Source organism: Pristiophorus japonicus, chromosome 16, assembly GCF_044704955.1.
Source record: "Pristiophorus japonicus isolate sPriJap1 chromosome 16, sPriJap1.hap1, whole genome shotgun sequence".
Classification (NCBI taxonomy): Eukaryota; Metazoa; Chordata; class Chondrichthyes; family Pristiophoridae; genus Pristiophorus; species Pristiophorus japonicus.
This window is the reverse complement of record NC_091992.1, coordinates 71,776,365-71,794,223: the sequence shown is the minus strand read 5'-3', so window position 1 is coordinate 71,794,223 and position 17,859 is coordinate 71,776,365. Positions and strand designations below refer to the sequence as shown.

The 17,859-nt window shown below is 47.8% G+C and overlaps 1 protein-coding gene across 1 annotated transcript in view; it reads right to left on the bottom strand.

Moving 5' to 3' along the window:
* Positions 1–17,859, bottom strand: part of LOC139226571 (uncharacterized) — a 39,994-nt gene that overhangs the window by 21,226 nt on the left and 909 nt on the right. The window lies entirely within an intron of this gene.

Genomic DNA, 17,859 nt, shown 5'->3' with positions numbered 1-17,859 from the left:
AGATTAGGAAAAGGGGAGGTGCAACGAGACCTGGGTGTCATGGTTCATCAGTCATTGAAAGTTGGCATGCAGGTACAGCAGGCGGTGAAGAAGCCAAATGGTATGTTGGCCTTCATAGCTAGGATATTTGAGTATAGGAGCAGGGAGGTCTTACTGCAGTTGTACAGGACCTCACCTGGAATATGGTGTTCAGTTTTGGTCTGCTAATCTGAGGAAGGATGTTCTTGCTATTGAGGGAGTGCAGCGAAGGTTCACCAGACTGATTCCAGGGATGGCTAGACTGACATATGAGAAGAAAGTGGATCAACTGGACCTTTACACACTGGAGTTTAGAACAATGAGAGGGGATCTCATAGAAACATATAAAATTCTGACGGGACTGGACAGGTTAGATGCGGGAAGAATGTTCCCCATGTTGGGGAAGTCCAGAACCAGGGGACACAGTCTTAGGATAAGGGTAGGCCATTTAGGACTGAGATGAGGAGAAACGTCTTCACTCAGAGTGTTGTTAACCTGTGGAATTCCCTGCCACAGTGAGTTGTTGATGCCAGTTCATTGGATATATTCAAGAGGGAGTTAGATATGGCCTTTACGGCTAAAGGAAAAGGGGTACTGATGGAATGATCAGCCATGATCGTATTTAAATGGTGGTTCAGGCTTGAAGGGCCGAATGGCCTACTTCTGCACCTATTTTCTATGTTTCTATCTCCAAGTTACCCTGCAGCCTCTTAGCATCCTCCTCACAGCTCTCACTGCCACCCAGCTTAGTGTCATCTGCAAACTTGGAGATATTACATTCTTCCTATCTGCCAACCAGTTCTCTATCCACGTCAATACATTGCCCCCAATAACATGTGCTTTAATTTTGCACACTAATTTCTTGTGTGAGACTTTGTCAAAAGCCTTATGAAAGTCCAAATACACCACATCCACTGATTCACCATTGTCCACGCTATTAGTTTCATCCTCAAAAAAGTCTAGAAGATTTGTCAAGCATGATTTCCCTTTCATAAATCCATGCTAATTTGGACCGATCCTGTCACTGCTTTCCAAATGCTATTACATCTTTAATAATTGATTCCAACATTTTCCCCACTACCGATATCAGGCTAACTGGTCTATAATTCCCTGTTTTCTCTCTCCCTCCTATTTTAAAAAGTGGTGTTACATTAGCTACCCTCCAATCCATAGGAACTGATCCAGAATCTATAGAATGTTGGAACATGACCACCAATGCATCCACTATTTCTAGGGCCACTTCCTTAAGTACTCTGGGATGCAGACTATCAGGCCTTGGGGATCTATCAGCTTTCAATCCCATCAATTTCCCTAACACAATTTCCTGACTAATAAGGATTTCCTTCAGTTCCTCCTTCTCGCTCGACCTTCGGTCCACTAGTATTTCCGGAAGGTTATTTGTGTCTTCCTTCGTGAAGACAGAACCAAAGTATTTGTTCAATTGGTCTGCCATTTCTTTGTTCCCCATTTAAATTCACCTGATTCTGATTGCAAGGGACCTACATTTGTCTTCACTAATCTTTTTCTCTTCACATATATATAGAAACTTTTGCAGTCAGTTTTTATGTTCCCTGCAAGCTTACTCCCATACTCTATTTTCCCCCTCCTAATTAAACCCTTTGTCCCCCTCTGCTGAATTCTAAATTTCTCCCAGTCCTCAGGTTTGCTGATTTTTCTGGCCAATTTATATGGCTCTTCCTTGGATTTAACACTATCCCTAATTTCCCTTGTTAGCCACAGTTGAGCCACCTTCCCAGTTATATTTTTACTCCAGACAGGGATGTACAATTGTTGATGTTCATCCATGTGATCTTTAAATGTCTGCCATTGCCTATCCGTCAACCCTTTAAGTATCATTTGCCAGTCTATCCTAGCCAATTCACGTCTCATACCATCGAAGTTACCTTTCTTTAAGTTCAGGACTCTAGTCTCTGAATTAACTGTGTCACTCTCCATCTTAATGAAGAATTCTACCATATTATGGTCACTCTTCCCCAAGGGCTTTGCACAAGATTGCTAATTAATCCTCTCTCATTACACAACACCCAGTTTAGGATGGCCAGCTCTCTAGTTGGTTCCTCGACATATTGGTCTAGAAAATCATCCCTTATACACTCCAGGAAATCCTCCTCCACCTTATTGCTACCAGTTTGGTTAGCCCAATCTATATGTACATTAAAGTCACCCATGATAACTGCTGTACCTTTATTGCACACATCCCTAATTTCCTGTTTGATCCTGCCATCCCCAAACTCACTACTACTGTTTGGTGGTCTGTACACAACTCCCACTATGTTTTCTGCCCTTTGGTGTTCTGCAGCTCTACCCATAGATTCCACATCATCCAAGCTAATTTCCTTCCTTACTATTGCATTAATCTCCTCTTTAACCTGCAACGCTACCCCACCTCCTTTTCCTTTCTGTTCATCCTTCCTGAATATTGAATACCCCTAAATGTTGAGTTCCCAGCCTTGGTCACCCTGGAGCCATGTCTCCGTAATTCCAATTACATCATATCCGTTAACAGCTGTCTGGGCAGTTAATTCATCCACCTTATTACGAATACTCCTCGCATTGAGACACACGGCCTTCAGGCTTGTTTTTTTAACACTTTTTGTCCTTTTAAAATTATGTTGTAATGTGGTCCTTTTTCATTTTTGCCTTTGATTTCTCTGCCCTCCACTTTTACTTATCCCCTTTTTACCTTTTGCTTCTGCCCCCATTTTACTTCCCTCTGTCTCCCTGCATAGATTCCCATCCCCCTGCCAAATTAGTTTAAATTCTCCCCATCATCATCAACATCATCATCATTGGCAGTCCCTCGGAATTGAGGAAGACTTGCTTTCACTTGAGTCCTTTGGTGGCTGAACAATCCAATACAAGAGCCACAGACTCCGTAACAGGTTGGACAGATAGTCGTTGAGTAAAGGGGTGGGTGCCACACTCTCTTTCCACTGTAAAAATATAACCGGGAAGGTGGCTCAACCGTGGCTAACAAGGGAAATTAAGGATAGTGTTAAATCCAAGGAAGAGGCATATAAATTGGCCAGAAAAATCAGCAAACCTGAGGACTGGGAGAAATTTAGAATTCAGCAGTGGAGGACAAAGGGTTTAATTAGAAGGGGGAAAATAGAGCTTGAGAGGAAGCTTGCTGGGAACATAAAAACTGACTGGAAACGCTTCTATAGATATGTGAAGAGAAAAAGATTGGTGAAGACAAACGTAGGTCCCTTGCAGTCAGATTCAGATGAATTTATAATGGGGAACAAAGAAATGGCAGACCAATTGAACAAATACTTTGGTTCTGTCTTCACGAAGGATGACACAATTAACCATCCGGAAATACTAGGTGAACGAGGATCTAGAGAGAAGGAGGAACTGAAGGAAATCCTTATTAGTCAGGAAATTGTGTTAGGGAAATTGATGGGATTGAAGGCCGATAAATCCCCGGGGCCTGATAGTCTGCATCCCAGAGTACTTAGGGAAGTGGCCCTAGAAATAGTGGATGCATTGATGATCATTTTCCAACAATCTATCTACTCTGGATCAGTTCCTATGGACTGGAGGGTAGCTAATGTAACACCACTTTTTAAAAAAGGAGGGAGAGAGAAAATGGGTAATTATAGACCGGTTGGCCTGACATTAGTAGTGGGGAAAATGTTGGTGTAGTGTATGGAGAAAGAGTCAGACTGAACACTGTGAGCTCAAAGTATAGTGTAACCGTAGTCTTTTATTGCAGGTCTCCAGAGTGTCTCTCCAACCTGTGAAGCCTTCTTAAATACCTGTGCTCCCAAGGGATTATGGGATCCCTTGGGACTCCGGGGAATGACCCCTCTGGTGGCTATACAGAGTAAATACAAATTCACATGGATAACAACATTCTCCCCCAAGGTCAATAGGGTAATTATTTACAATGTGAGTTGATCTGGGGCCCTTCTTGCCCTGGTTGATCGTCTTGGTGTGAAAGCTGGTGTTGTTGGATCATTTGTTGGGCCCTCGCTGGGCTGCTGTGCAGTTGGCCTTGCTGGGCTGCCTGATGTGTTGGGCCCAGCAGGGCTGCTGTGGATGATGGCTTCTGCTTCGTGGTCAACCGTGGTGTCGGTTGCCACTGGTGTGTGTGTTGGGGGATCAAAAAAGGTAAGGTACAAGGTGGGCTGCTCAGGGTAGTCCGTGAATCTGAGTTTGATTTGGTCCAAGTGTTTTCGGTGAATTAGTCCATTTGAAAGTTTGACCCAAAACACCCTGCTCCCTTCTTTGGCCACGACAGTGTCGGGAAGCCACTTGGGACCTTGTCCATAATTTAATACAAATACAGATTCATTGACTTCAATCTCGCGTGACACAATTGCGCTATCATGGTATGCACTTTGTTGAAGCCGCCTGCCCTCTACCTGTTCATGTAGACCAGGGTGAACTAATGAGAGCCTTGTCTCAAGTGCTCTATTCATGAGCAGTTCAGCAGGTGGGATCCCAGTGAGTGAGTGGGGTCTCGTGCGGTAGCTAAGCAGGACTCGGGATAGGTGAGTCTGCAGTGAGCCTTCAGTTACCCTCTTCAAGCCTTGCTTGATGGTTTGCATTGCTCTCTCTGCCTGACCATTGGACGCTGGTTTAAACGGGGCAGATGTGACATGTTTGATCCCGTTACGGGTCATGAATTCTTTGAACTCAGCACTGGTAAAACATGGCCCGTTGTCGCTCACCAGAACATCGGGTAAGCCGTGAGTGGCAAACATGGCCCGCAGGCTTTCAGTAGTGGCAGTGGACGTGCTAGCCGACATTATCTTACATTAAATCCACTTGGAGTACGCGTCTACAACCACAAGGAACATTCTACCCAAGAACGAGCCTGCATAGTCGACGTGTACCCTAGACCCCGGTTTGGAGGGCCAAGACGATAAACTTAGCGGCGCCTCCCGGGTACATTGCTTAACTGCGAGCATGTATTACATCTGTGAACACAGGACTCGAAGTCCGCATTGACACCGGGCCACCACACATGGGATCTGGCTATCGCTTTCATCATTACGATGCCTGGGTGGGTATTGTGGAGGTCATTGAAGGTCCTTCTTGGGGACCACTACTCGATTGCCCCACAGAAGACAGTCTGCCTGTATAGACATTTCATCTTTGCGCTGCTGGAACGGCTTTATTTCTTCCTGCGTTTCCACTGGGACACTGGACCAGCTCCCGTGAAGCACACAGCTTTTGACTAGAGATAATAAGGGGTCCTGGCTTGTCCAGGTTCTGATCTGCCGGGCAGTGACAGGTGATTGCTCACTCTCAAATGCTTCTGCAACCATGGCTAGATCTGCAGGCTGCGCCATTTCCACCCCCGTGGTGGGCAATGGCAGCCTACTGAGAGCATCGGCGCAGTTTTCTGTGCCTGGCCTGTGGCGGATAGCGTAGTTGTATGCGGACAACGTGAGCGCCCATCTCTGGATGCGGGCCGATGCGTTGGTATTTATCCCTTTACTCTCGGAACACAGGGATATTAGTGGCTTATGGTCAATTTCCAATTCGAATTTTAGCCCAAACAAATATTGATGCATTTTCTTTACACCATAGACACACGCTAACGCTTCTTTTTCAATCGTGCTATAGGCTCTCTCGGCCTTAGACAGACTCCTGGATGCATAAGCAGCCGGTTGCAGTTTCCCGAAATCATTAGCTTGTTGCAAAACACACCCGATGCCATATGACAATGCATCACATGCTAGTACCAAACATTACATGGATCATACAGCACAAGCAATTTGTTTGAGCATAACAATTTTCTCACTTTTACAAAGGCATTTTCTTGGCTTTTGCCCCAAACCCATTCGCCCCCTTTTCGTAGTAAGACATGTAGTGGTTCTGGCAGGGTGCTGAGACCCGGTAAGAAGTTACCAAAGTAGTTCAAGAGTCCCAGAAACGACCGCAGCTCTGTCACGTTCTCTGACCTCGGTGTGTTCTCGATTGCCTCCGTCTTCGCGTTGGTGGGCCTGATGCCGTCCACCGCAATCCTCCTTCCCAGAAACTCCACTTCAGGCGCCAGGAAAACGCACTTCAAGCCTTTTAACCTGAGCCCCACGCAGTTGAGTCGACTAAGAACCTCCTCCAGGTTCTGCCGGTGCTCGACTGTGTTCCGACCTGTGACCAAGATGTCGTCCTGGAAGACCACGGTGTGCGGGACCGACTTCAGTAAACTTTCCATGTTTCTCTGGAATATCGCCCCCCCCCCGCCGATTGGATTCCAAACGGGCATCTGTTATAAACAAAAAGACCACTGTGCTTCTTGATGCAGGTGAGGGCCTTTGATGATTCCTCCAGTACCTGCGCCATGTAGGCTGAGGTCAGATCCAGCTTCGTGAATGTCTTTCCTCCCGCCAGCGTTGCAAAGGGGTCGTCTGCTTTTGGTAGTGGGTATTGGTCCTGCAGGGAGAAACGATTGATAGTTACTTTGTAATCGCCACAGATTCTGATGGTGCCGTCTCCCTTGAGGACTAGGACGATAGGACTGGCCAACTCACTGAACTCGATCGGTGAGATGATGCCCTCTCTTTGTAGCCGGTCTAGCTCGATCTTTACCCTTTCTCTCATCATGTACGGTACTGCTCTCGCCTTGTGATTAGGTGGATCTGCACTTTTGCTCCTTGGAATTTCCCGATGCCTGGTTCGAACAGCGAAGAAAATTTGTTTAAGACCTGGGCACACGAAGTGTCGTCAGCAGGCGATAGCGCTCGGACGTCGTCCCAGTTCCAGCGTATCTTTCCCAGCCAGATCCTGCCGAGCAGCGTGGGACTATCGCCTAGTACCACTCAGAGTGGTAGCTTGTGCACCGCTCCATCATAGGAGACCTTTGCGGTAGCACTGCTGATTACAGGAATCAGTTCTTTTGTGTAAGTTCTTAGTTTCGTGCGAATTGGAGTTAAGACTGGCCTTGAGACCTTGTTGCACCATAACCTTTCGAAAGTCTTTTTGCCCATGATGGACTGGCTTGCGCCCGTGTCCAGCTCCATTGACACCAGGAGTCCATTTAGTTCAACAGTGAGCATTATCGTGGGACAATTTGTGGTGAATGTGTGTACCCCATGTACCTCTGCCTCCTCTATCTGAGGCTCTGTTTTGTCGTGATCCTCCTCTGCAACCTGGTGGTTTGCAGGTTTAACAGACTTAGCAGCTCGCCTGCACACTCGTTGGAGGTGTCCCATTGTTCCACAGCCGTTGCAAATGTATCCTTTAAATCGGCATGAATCAAAATGATGATCACCCCTGCAGCGCCAACAAGGTGTTAATGGCCTTGCATTAATCACCCTTGATGGTGGACTCAGACACCTGCGGACGTGTAGCTGCAGTTATGTGTGACCTGCCCTGTATGTTACGATTCGAAAACAACATCACTTTGTTCACAGTACTTGTAGCAGCACTTGTGTGCTGAGAGATTTGCTTAGTATTGTCACTCGTGGCAATGAACTCCTGGACTATCGCTATGGCCTTACTCAAGGTTGGGGTCTCTACAGTCAAAAGTTTGCGAAGTATGGTTTCGTGGCCAATGCCAAATCCGAAAAAGTCTCTGAGCATGTGCTCCAAATGTCCTTCAAATTCGCAATGTCCTGCAAGGCGTCTTAGCTCGGCGACATAACTCGCCACTTCCTGGCCTTCAGATCTTTTGTAGGTGTAGACCCGGTACCTCACCATAAGAACGCTTTCCTTCGGGTTCAAATGCTCTTGGACCAGTGTGCACAAATCGTCGTACGATTTCTCCGTGGGTTTCGCTGGAGTGAGCAGATTCTTCATGAGGCCATACGTTGGTGCCCCACAGACGGTGAGGAGGATCGCCCTTCGTTTGGCAGCATTCTCTTCCCCATCTAGCTCATTGGCCACGAATTATTGGTCAAGCTGCTCCACAAAAGTTTCCCAATCATCTCCCTCAGAAAATTTCTCCAGGATGCCCACTGTTCTCTGCATCTTTGGGTTCGCTATCTGTATCTCGGCGCCAGTTGTAGTGTGTGGAGAAAAAGTCAGACTGAACACTGTGAGCTCAAAGTAAAGTAAGGTCTCCAGAGTGCCTCTCCAACCTGTGAAGCCTTCTTAAATACCTGTGCTCCCAAGGGATTATGGGATCCCTTGGGACACCGGGGAATGAGTCCTCTGGTGGCTGTACAGAGTAAATACAAGTCCACATATATAACAGTTGGAATCAATTATTAAAGATAAAATAGCAGCGCATTTGGAAAACAGTGACAGGATCGGTCCAAGTCAGCATGGATTTATAAAAGGGAAATCATTCTTGACAAATCTTCTAGAATTTTTTGAGGATGTAACTAGTAGAGTGGACAAGGGAGAACCAGTGGATGTGGTGTATTTGGACTTTCAAAAGGCTTTTGACAAGGTCCCACACAAGAGATTGGTGTGCAAAATTAAAGCACATGGCATTGGGGGTAATGTATTGACATGGATAGAGAACTGGTTGGCAGACAGGAAGCAGAGAGTCGGGATAAACGGGTCCTTTTGGAATGGCAGGCAGTGACTAGTGGAGTGCCGCAGGGCTCAGTGCTGGGACCCCAGCTATTTACAATATACATCAATGATTTAGATGAAGAAATTGAGTATAATATCTCCAAGTTTGCAGATGACACTAAGCTGGGTGGCGGTGTGAGCTGTGAGGAGGATGCTAAGAGGCTGCAGGGTGACTTGGACAGGTTAGGTGAGTGGGCAAATGCATGGCAGATGCAGTATAATGTGGATAAAAGTGAGGTTATCCACTTTGGTGTCAAAAACACGAAGGCGGAATATTATCTGAATGGTGGCAGATTAGGAAAAGGGAAGGTGCAACGATACCTAGGTGTCATGGTACATCAGTCATTGAAAGTTGGCATGCAGGTACAGCAGGCGGTGAAGAAGGCAAATGGTATGTTGGCCTTCATAGCTAGGGGATTTGAGTATAGGAGCAGGGAGGTCTTACTGCAATTGTACAGGGCCTTGGTGAGGCCTCACTTGGAGTATTGTGTTCAGTTTTGGTCTCCTAATCTGAGGAAGGATGTTCTTGCTATTGAGAGAGTGCAGTGAAGATTCACCAGACTGATTCCCGGGATGGCAGGACTGACATATGAGGAGAGACTGGATCAACTGGCCCTGTATTCACTGGAGTTTAGAAGGATGCGAGGGGATCTCATAGAAATGTATAAAATTCTGATGGGACTGGACAGGTTAGATGCGGAAAGAATGCTCCCGATGTTGGGGAAATCCAGAACCAGGGGACACAGTCTAAGGATAAGGGGTAAGTGTTTAGGACTGAGATGAGGAGAAACTTCTTCACTCAGAGATTTGTTAACCTGTGGAATTCTCTACTGCAGAGAGTTGTTGATGCCAGCTCATTGGATATATTCAAAAGGGAGTTAGATATGGCCCTTATGGCTAAAGGGATCAAGGGGTATGGAGAGAAAGCAGGAAAGGGGTACTGAGGTGAATGATCAGCTATGATCTTATTGAATGGTGGTGCAGACTCTAAGGGCCGAATGGCCTACTCCTGCAACTATTTTCTACGTTTCTATGTCTGTGCTTGATTTCTGCATGCTCTCGGCGTTGAGACTTGAGGTGCTCAGCGCCCTCTTGGATGCACTTCCTCCACTTAGGACGGTCTTGGGCTAGGGTCTCCCAGGTGTCAGTGGGGATGTTGCACTTTATCAGGGAGGCTTTAAGGGTGTCCTTGTAGCGTTTCCGCTGCCCACCTTTGGCTCGTTTGCCGTGATGGAGCTCCGAGTAGAGCACTTGTTTTGGGAGTCTCGTGTCTGGCATGCGGACAGTGTGGCCTGCCCAGCAGAGCTGATCGAGTGTGGTCACTGCTTCAATGCTGGAGATGTTAGCCTGAATGAGGATGCTGATGTTGGTGCGCCTGTCCTCCCAGGGGATTTGTAGGATATTGCGGAGACATCGTTGGTGATATTTCTCCAGCGACTTGAGGTGTCTACTGTACATGGTCCATGTCTCACAGCCATACAGGAGGACAGGTATTACTACAGTCCTGTAGACCATGAGCTTGGTGGCAGTTTTGAGGGCCTGGTCTTAACTCTTTTCCTCAGGTGGCCGAAGGCTGCACTGGTGCACTGGAGGCAGTGCTGGATATCGTCGTTGATGCCTGCTCTTGTTGATAGGAGGCTCCCGAGATATGGGAAGTGGTCCATGGTGTCCAGGGCCGCACCGTGGATCTTGATGACTGCGGGGAGTGCCGTGCGGTGAGGACAGGCTGGTGGAGGACCTTTGTCTTACGGATGTTTAGCATAAGTCCCATGCTTTCGTGCGCCTCAGTAAATACGTCGACTATGTCCTGGTGTGCAGCCTCTGTATGTGCGCAGCATCTGTATGTGCGCAGATACTAGCGTCGTCCACGTACTGTAGCTCGACGACAGAGGTTGGGGTGGTCTTGAATCTGGCCTGGAGACGGCACAGGTTGAACAGGTTCCCACTGGTTCTGTAGTTTAGTTCCACTCCAGCGGGGAGTTTGTTGACTGAGGTGGAGCATGACGGCGAGAAAGATTGAGAAGAGGGTATCGGGCCTCCAACATCCACCCCTCCCCCCACCCCCCCCCCCCCACCAGCGGCAATCGGAACACCTCCAGCGGCGGCTGATGGGCCTCTGCTCCACGACAAAGTCTGGCCCACCTCGACGATGGCTGGACCTCCCCTGGCAACAGACGACCCTCCCCAACAGCACAAGCAAACACTCCCCCCTAGGACATCGGTTCCGGTCCTGCCCAGTTGCAGACCATCCAGTCTGTATTGATCCCATCTCCCCCAGAATCGGTTCCAATGTCCCAGGAATTTGAATCCCTCCCTCTTGCGCCATTCCTCAAGCCACGTATTCATCTTAGCTATCCTGCTATTTCTACTCTGACCAGCACGTGGCACTGGTAGCAATCCTGAGATTATTCTCGCTCTCCCCATTTACATTCTCCCTCCATTTACACACTCACTCTCTCCACTTACACTCTCCCTCTCTCCACTTACACTCTCCCTCTCTCCACTTACACTCTCCCCCCATTTACAATCTCTCCCTGTTGTGTCTTGGATAAAGAGTCAGACTAGATGCTGCGAGCTCAAAGTAAGTCCTTTATTACAGATCTTAGAGTGCCTCTCCAGCCTTTAAGGCCTCCTTATATACAGGTGCGCCCAAGGGACTCCAGGGGATAAGCCCTCTGGTGGTTAGACGTGGTAATTACAGGTTTACATACATAACAACACTTTCCCCCCCAAAGTCAATAGTGTAACTATTTACAATGTGAGTTGATCTGGGGCCTTCCTTTCCCTGGTTGATCGTCTCGGTGCAAATGCTGGTGTTGGTGAGTCGTTTGTTGGGCCTTCGCTGGGCTGCTGCGCAGCTGGCCTTGCTGGGCTGCTGCAGGTGATGGGTTCTGCTTCGTGGTCAACCGCTGGGTCGGTTGCCACTTGTGTGTGTGTTGGAGGGTCGAAAAGGTAGAGTCTATTGTGGGTTGTTCTGGATAGTCCGTAAATCTGAGTTTGGTTTGGTCCAAGTGTTTTCTGCAGGTGAGTCTATTTGCGAGTTTGACCACAAACACCCTACTCCCCTCTTTGGCCAAAACAGTGCCAGCAATCCACTTGGAACCTTGTCCATAGTTCAACACAAATACAGGGTCATTTACTTCAATTTCGCGTGAACATTTGCGCGATCATGATATGTATTCTGTTGAAGTCACCTGCTCTCTACCTGTTTGTGTAGATCAGAGTGGATTAACGAGAGCCTTGTCTTAAGTGCCCTTTTCATGAGCAGTTCAGCGGGAGGGACCCCAGTGAGCGAGTGGGGTCTTGTGCGGTAACTAAGCAGGACTCGGCATAGGAGAGTCTGCAATGAGCCTTCAGTTACCCTCTTCAAGCTCTGCTTGATTGTTTGAACTGCTCGTTCTGCCCGACCGTTGGACGCTGGCTTAAACGGGGCAGACGTGACATGTTTGACCCCATTGCGGGTCATGAATTCCTTGAATTCGGCACTGGTAAAGCACGGCCCATTGTCACTTACAAGGACATCAGGCAGGTCGTGCGTGGTAAACATGACCCTTAGGCTTTCAATGGTGGCAGCGGACGTGCTTGCCGACATTATCACACATTCAATCCATTTGGAGTACGCATCTACAACCACTAAAAACATTTTTCCCAAGAATGGGCCTGCATAGTCGATATGAACTCTAGACCACGGTTTGAAGGGCCAAGACCATAAACTTAGTGGCGCCTCCCTGGGTGCATTGCTTAACTGGGAACATGTATTATATTTGTGCACACAGGACTCTAAGTCTGCATCGATACCAGACCACCACACATGGTATCTGGCTATCGCTTTCATCATTACAATGCCTGGGCGGGTACTGTGGAAATCACTAATGAAAGTGTCCCTGCCCTTTTTTGGCACAACTCCCAAATTACCCCATAGGAGGCAGTCTGCCTGTATGGACATTTCATCTTTGCACCGCTGGTACGACTTTCTTTCTTCCTGCATCTCTAACGGGACACTAGACCAACTCCCGTGGAGCACACCGTTTTTTACTAAGGACAGTAAAGGGTCCAGGCTCGTCCAGGTTCTAATCTGTTGGGCGGTAACAGGTTCACTCTCGAAATGCTTCCATTACCATAACTAAATCTGCAGGCTATGCCATCTCCACCCCGGTGGTGGGCAATGGTAGCCTACTGAGAGCATTGGCACAGTTTTGTGTGCCTGGCCTGTGGTGGATGGCGTAGTTGTATGCGGACAACGTGAGCGCCCGTCTCTGGATGCGGTCCGATGCATTTGTATTTATCCCCTTATTTTCAGAAAAGAGGGATATAAGCAGTTTCCAATTTAAATTTGAGCCCAAACAAATATTGATGCATTTTCTTTACCCCGTAAACACACGCTAATGCTTCTTTTTCGATCATACTGTAGACCCTCTTGGCCTTAGACAGTCTTCTGCATGCATAAGCAACCGGTTGCAATTTCCCAAATTCATTAGCTTGTTTCAATACGTACCCGACCCCGTACGACGACGCATCACATGCTAGTACCAAAAGTTTACATGGATCATACAAGCAATTTGTTCGAACATAACAGCTTCCTAGCTTTCTCAAAGGCATTTTCTTGGCTTTTACTCCAAAAGCCATTCATCTTCTTTACGCAGTAAAGAGTGCAGGGGTTCTAACAATGTGCTAAGACCCGGAAGAAGTTACCAAAATAGTCCCTAGTACTTCCGGAAGGTTATTTGTGTCTTCCTTCGTGAAGACAGAACCAAAGTATTTGTTCAATTGGTGTGCCATTTCTTTGTTCCCCATTATAAATTCACCTGATTCTGACTGCAAGGGACCTGCATTTGTCTTCACTAATCTTTTTCTCTTCACATAACTACAGAAGCTTTTGCAGTCAGTTTTTAATGTTCCCTGCAAGCTTACTCTCATACCCTATTTCCCCCTCCTAATTAAACCCTTAGTCCTCCTCTGCTGAATTCTAAATTTCTCCCAGTCCTCAGGTTTGCTGCTTTTTCTGGCCAATTTATATGCCTCTTCTTTGGATTTAACACTATCCCTAATTTCCCTTGTTAGCCACGGTTGAGCCACTTTCCCCATTTTAATTTTAGGCCAGACAGGGATATACAATTGTTGAAGTTCATCCATGTGATCTTTAAATATCTGCCATTGCCTATCTACCGTCAACCCTTTAAGTATCATTCACCAGTCTATCCTAGCCAATTCACGTCTCATACCATCGAAGTTAAGTTCAGGACCCTAGTCTCTGAATTAACTATGTCACTCTCCATCTTAATGAAGAATTCTACCATGTTATGGTCACTCTGCCCCAAGGGACCTCGCACAACAAGATTGCTAATTAATCCTCTCTCATTACACAACACCCAGTCTAGGATGCCCAACTCTCTAGTTGGTTCCTCGACATATTGGTCGAGAAAACCATCCCTTATACACTCCAGGAAATCCTCCTCCAGCTTATTGCTACCAGTTTGGTTAGCCCAATCTATATGTAGATTAAAATCACCCATGATAACTGCTGTACCTTTATTGCACACATCCCTAATTTCCTGTTTGATGCCATCCCCAACCTCACTACTACTGTTTGGTGATCTGTACACAACTCCCACTAGCGTTTTCTGCCCTTTGGTGTTCCGCAACTCTATCCATACAGATTCCACATCATGCAAACTAATGTCCTTCCTTACCATTGTGTTAATCTCCTCTTTAACCAGCAACACTACCCCACCTCCTTTTCCTTTCTGTCTATCTTTCCTGAATATTGAATACCGATGTTGAGTTCCCAGCCTTGGTCACCCTGGAGCCATGTCTCCGTAATCCCAATTACATCATATCCGTTAACAGCTGTCTGCGCAGTTAATTCATCCACCTTATTACGAATGCTCCTCACATTGAGACACAGAGCTTTCAGAATTGTTTTTTTTAACACTTTTTGTCTTTTTAGAATTATGTTGCAATGTGGCCCTTTTTTATTTTTGCCTTTGATTTCTCTGTCCTCCACTTTTACTTATCTCCTTCCTACCTTTTGCTTCTGGCCCCATTTTATGTCCCTCTGTCTCCCTGCATAGATTTCCATCCCCCTGCCATATTAGTTTAACCCCTCCCCAACAGCACTAGCAAACACTCCCCCTAGGACATTGGTCCCACCTCCCCCAGAACCGGTTCCAATGTCCCAGGAATTTCAATCCCTCCCTCCTGCACCATTCCTCCAGCCACGTATTCATCTTAACTATCCTGCAATTCCTACTCTGACTCGCACGTGGCACTGGTAGCAATCCTGAGATTACTCTCCCCCTCCTCATTTACACACTCCCTCTCCCCAGTTACACTCTCCCTCCATTTACACACTCACTCTCTCCATTTGCAATCTCCATCTCCCCATTTACACACTTCCTCTCTCCATTTACACTCCATCTCTCCACTTCCTTCCTCCCTCTCCCCGTTTACACACTCTGCCCATTTACACTCTCCCTCTCCCCATTTGCACACTCTGTCCATTTACACACTCCCTCTCTCGATTTAAACATTCCCCCTCTCCACTTACACACTCCCTCTCTCCACTTACACTCCCCCGCTCGCCATTTACACTTTCCCTCTCCCCATTTACACAATCCCTCTCTCCATTTACACCCTCACTCCTATTTAGCTGGTTACCATAGTGAGCTGTTCGGTTGGTACACTGCCTTTCTTGGTGTGTTGCTCACCGCTTTACATTGATGAATAAAACGATTTAACTATTTCACCTCTGTGCCTGTTTTTTGCTCGAGCATTCCCAAACTAATCCCACTGCCCCGCTTTCTCCCTATAGCCCTGTATCTCGCCGCCATGCTCCACCTCACAGTTAACAAGCTCCCCGCTTGAGTGGAACTAAACTATAAAACCTGTGGGAACCTGTTCAACCTGCGCTGTCTCCAGGCCAGGACCAAGACCACCCCAACCTCTGTCGTCGAGCTACAGTACGCGGACGATGCCTGCGTCTGCGCACATAGAGAGGCTGCACTCCAGGACACAGCCAACGTATTTACTGAGGCGTACGAAAGCATGGGCCTTACACTAAACATCCGTAAGACAAAGGTCCGCCACCAGCCTGTCCTCACCGCACAGCATTGCCCCCCAGTCATCAAGATTTACGGCGCGGCCCTGCACAACGTGGACCATTTCCCATACCTCGGGAGCCTCCTATCAACAAGAGCAGGCATTGATGAGGAGATTTAACACCGCCTCCAGTGCGCCAGTGCAGCCTTCGGCCACCTGAGGAAAAGAGTGTTTGAAGACCAGGCCCCCAAAACCGCCATGGTCTACAGGGCTGTAGTAATACCTGCCCTCCTGTATGGCTCAGAGGCATGGACCATGTGCAGTAGACACCTCAAGTTGCCGGAGAAATATCACCAACGATGTCTTCGCAAAATCCTACAAATCCCCTGGGAGGACAGGCGCACCAACATCAGCGTCCTCATTCAGGCTAACAGCCCCAGCATCGAAGCACTGACCACACTCGATCAGCTCTGCTGGGCAGGCCACATTGTTTGCATGCCTGACACGAGACTCCCAAAACAAGTGCTCTACTCGGAACTCCCTCACGGCAAACGAGCCAAATGTGGGCAGCGGAAACGCTACAAGGACACCCTCAAAGCCTCCCTGATAAAGTGCGACATCTCCACTGGCACCTGAGAGTCCCGAGCCAAAGACCGCCCTAAGTGGAGGAAGTGCATCCGAGAGGGCGCTGAGCAACTCGAGTCTCAACGCCGAGAGCATGCAGAAATCAAGCGTAGATAGGGGAAAGAGCATGCGGCAAACCAGTCCCACCCACCCCTTCCCTCAATGACTATCTGTCCCACCTGTGACAGGGACTGTGGCTCTCATATCGCACTGTTCAGCTACCAAAAAACTCACTTCAAGAGTGGAAGCAAGTCTTCCTCGATTCCAAGGGACTGCCTATGATGATGATGAGTATCAATCCCCAAACTAATCCCACTGCCCTACTCCCTCCCCATAGCCCTGTATCAATCCTAAACTAATCTCACTGACCCGCTCCCTCCCCATAGCCCTGGATCAATCCTATACTAATCCCACTGCCCCGCTCTCTCCCCATAGCCCTGTATAAATCCCAAACTAATCCCACTCTCTCCCCATAGCCCTGTATCAATCCCAAACTAATCTCACTGCCCCATTCTCTCCTCATAGCCCTGCATCAATCCCCAAACATATCCCACTGCCCCGCTCTGTTTGAAGAAATTGCTCCTGCTTGTAGCAGCCTCGATTCTGAGTCAAACGTTTGTGGGTTCAAGTCCCACTCCAGACACTTGTGCATATAATGCAGGCTAACGCTGAGAAAGACCAACATTTTCTTTACGTGTTTAAAAGCGGTCGATTTGTAACGGAGATCACGGCGGGGGGGGGGGGGGGTGGGTAGCTTTTATTAGTGTGCCTCATTCACGGGGGGTGCCAAAGACCAGTTACTCCTGGCACAGCTTCGTGACGTGCTGCCCACCCCCACACTGGATTTCGGGACCTCTCTCCCCTCCTCCGCTCTGAGTTAGTGTCTGTCTCCTTGGTTACTGATGGTGGTGCTTATATCAAACTTATTGTTCAGTCTATTTGCACGTTCAATAACATCAGCCCTGACCACACCCTCCCCTCCCGCAGTGTAAACAGCTTCCTCAGCCCCTCCTACTCTCCGCACTTAGTTTGATTGCGCCCCCGCCCCCGAATCCCGCGGTTATCCCCCTCCCCGTCACAGTATAAAACATCGCCCTGAATTGGACACATCATTCTGGGAGCAAGAGGGAATTCAAATAATTTGTACACAAGCTGTGCAAGAAGCCAAGACCTCACCAGTTTTGCTACATTACTCTTCACCCCATCATTCCTCCTTAATGTACTGGCAAGGCTTCAGTTCATCAAATCAGAGGCGCAGCTACAACCTGCCTCTTCCATGCCTGCTTGTTTTTTGCTCTGACCCTATCAAACATGTGCGTGTGTCTCTCTCTGCCTGTGTGTTTGTGTATGTGTGCCTGTGTGTTTCTATGTGTGCCTGTGTGTGTGTATGTGTGTATATGTGCGTGTGTCTGCGTGTGTGTTCATGTGTATGTGCGTGTGTCTCTCTCTGCCTCTGTGTGTGTGTCCATGTGTTTATGTGTGTGTGCCTCTGTGTGTCCATGTGTATGTGTGTGTCTCTCTCTGCCTCTGTGTTTGTGTATGTGTGCATGTGTGTATATGTGCGTATGTCTGTGTGTGTGTCCATGTGTATATGTGCGTGTGTCTGTGTGTGTGTCCATGTGTATATGTGCGTGTGTCTGTGTGTGTGTCCATGTGTATATGTGCGTGTGTCTGTCCATG